The sequence below is a fragment of the Oryzias latipes genome, chromosome 16 (genome assembly GCF_053564925.1).
Source record: "Oryzias latipes strain Hd-rR chromosome 16, Olatipes_Hd-rR_3.1".
Classification (NCBI taxonomy): domain Eukaryota; kingdom Metazoa; phylum Chordata; class Actinopteri; order Beloniformes; family Adrianichthyidae; genus Oryzias; species Oryzias latipes.
In genome coordinates, this window is record NC_136252.1 from 27,765,035 (window position 1) to 27,767,500 (window position 2,466).

Sequence of the window (2,466 nt, forward strand, 5' to 3'; positions counted from 1 at the left end):
ATGAGATCATTTTTTACCAGACATCAAATCTCTGGAAGCACTCTCATGCTGAGGCATCCAGAATGAAGGCTCCTGAATGTGACGCTTAAAAAACAGAAGTTTAAAAAAAAAAAATCTCAGTATCAAACTAATCTGGGATTCTGTACATTATTTTTGAAGGCAGCCTGACTCTGTGGAGCAGAGGCAGATTGAGAAGCACATGCAGATGGATGCTTTCGGTCCAGATTTATTCACCCTAACTGACTTTGATCATTGTTAAACTGACAGTTTAAAGAATGATCAAATAATCAAAGCTGAATTATAGACCCACTCTGGTGAAAACGGTGTTTTTAATACATTTTGGTGGCATTTTTATGACAATGTAGGACAAATATAAAGAAAATCAAGCTTAAAATTACATTTCTGAGTACTTCTTTATTCAAATCACTGTGAAACAGGAGCAGATGGAAAAAATGTTGCTTGGAAAAGAGCGGATTGGTGATGAGAAGACGCTGGGCGGCCATTCTGATGCATCCACTAGTAGACGACTAGATCCACGTACGTCTTTGTTTTCCTCGTCTGAGCTGGAATCTGGCTCTAAACTGTGTGAGAGAGCGCTTAGCAACGGGAAGGGGGGCGGGTTGCTCTGTGCCAACGGTCCCACCCACGACTCAGAGGTACATTTTTAATGAACTCCTGCTGTTCTGCAGAAACAATTTCCTAGAATACAACAGAATGTTTTAATTTCAGCAAAATCATTTTTAAAACACCACTTGGAATGCTTTGAAAGTCCATCAATAGATGATCAGAGTGGGTCTTTAAGTTTGTTTTTCAAAATAAGTATTTTACTTATCTGCCGTAAAAGTACAGTTTCACATGATGTATGTATATAACAAGTATACATACATGTTACTTCTCAATCTCTGGCTAAAAAATAAAAAAAAACACAGATACATTAGTGTTATAAAGTAAAACTTTAATCATTTTCTAGTTACATTCATACTTTACATTGATTTTTTGTTATTGGTCTTTACAGTGGAATGCTGAGAACTGAGAATGATTTACTTGAAAGGAAATATTTGTACATTTTTTCATCGTCTGATACATTTTCTTTGTCCTTTTACATACAGTGAGTTCATTTACTATTAAAATAAAGAATATATGTCATTATTGCAATGTTGAAGTTCATGATATCAAAACAATTGACCGACACTCTCAAACAGGAAAAAAAAAGGACTTAAAGGGAGAATCGGATCCATTCATTCCATCACATTCAGCAACGTTTCTACTAAACCCAGAAGACACACCACCACCGTTCCTTTCATGCGTCGCCCGTTTCACCACATGTTGCACAAATCAAAGCCTTTTATTGCTTTCTCCAGCATCAGCTATTTGAGATAAAGGTACCGCTTCATTAAAGTGCTTTTTGTGGAAAATGGTGGAGAAAAAATGTCAATATGAATTCTTTTAGTGATGCATTTACTGGATGACTTTTGATTAGTTTCTCACCCAAATATCCACAGGAAAAAAACAACCAAAATCAAAGAAAAACAAAAGTTTAACTCAAAAATAAAAACTTGCAAAATCAAATCAAATATTAAAATAAAACTTAAGTTAATGTAAATAAAATATCTTTGTTATTTAGTGGCTCTTAAATTAAAGCTACAGCTTCAATAATCAGACAGAAATAACTAAAATAATTAATCCAATACAGAGTTTTTCCCACTAGCAGAAAGAAAAAAAAATATTTTAAACAACACATTCAAATGTTTGATCAGAGCAAGAAGAAACACTCAAACTCCTCAAATAAATCTGTACAGATAAAGCACTCGGTGGGTTTAAAGCACAGATGAATAGAGGAAATGAAGGTGTGAATGCTGGGGACATCGCTTTTCTTTTACAACTTGACAAAAATAAATAAAAATTCTACATAAATCCAGTGTAAAGAGACTTAACTGATCATTTGTTTGACTAGTAAACAGAAAACTATTTTTGTTTTATTTAGATTTGATTTGTCCACGTGCATAATAATTTACATAAGCATTTTAAATATATATTTACGTATAAGCTATATGGCTTTATAGTTTTGTGGATCAAGCATTACTACAGAGAATTCTGAGAATGTTTGCCCAAAACATGCATTTGGAATGAAAACTCAAAGTATGAAAATATTGTTGTCTTTCTTTATTTTTAATAAATTAAAGTCTTTGGAATAAAGCAATGGAACTTTTTATCTATTTTATTTTCTGCTAAATGTAAAATGTCCTTTAAGTATACATTATAATAATAATAAAATCCTCTTGTGGGCTCATTCTCAGCGTGATACACTTTGCAGTCACACAGGTTTAAAAATATCCCTAAAAAATAGGAATGACAGCAGTAGAGAAGCCGTATGGCACATCTGGAAAAATAGGGGGAAAAAGTTTTAAAGCACACGTGCAGAAGACGTGTCGTCTTTAGCTGCAGCTTACACGCCAAATTCAACGC

The 2,466-nt window shown here is 33.5% G+C and overlaps 1 protein-coding gene across 11 annotated transcripts in view; it reads right to left on the minus strand.

Moving 5' to 3' along the window:
* Positions 1–938: 938 nt before the first annotated feature.
* The window catches only part of slc9a1a (solute carrier family 9 member A1a), a 31,402-nt gene continuing 29,874 nt past the window's right edge, over positions 939–2,466 (minus strand). For all 11 annotated transcript variants that reach the window (XM_078932752.1, XM_020710320.3, XM_011485664.4 and 8 more), the window contains one exon: positions 939–2,466. This exon is cut by the window's right edge and continues 2,582 nt beyond it. The gene's annotated coding sequence lies outside the window, so the exon portion shown is untranslated.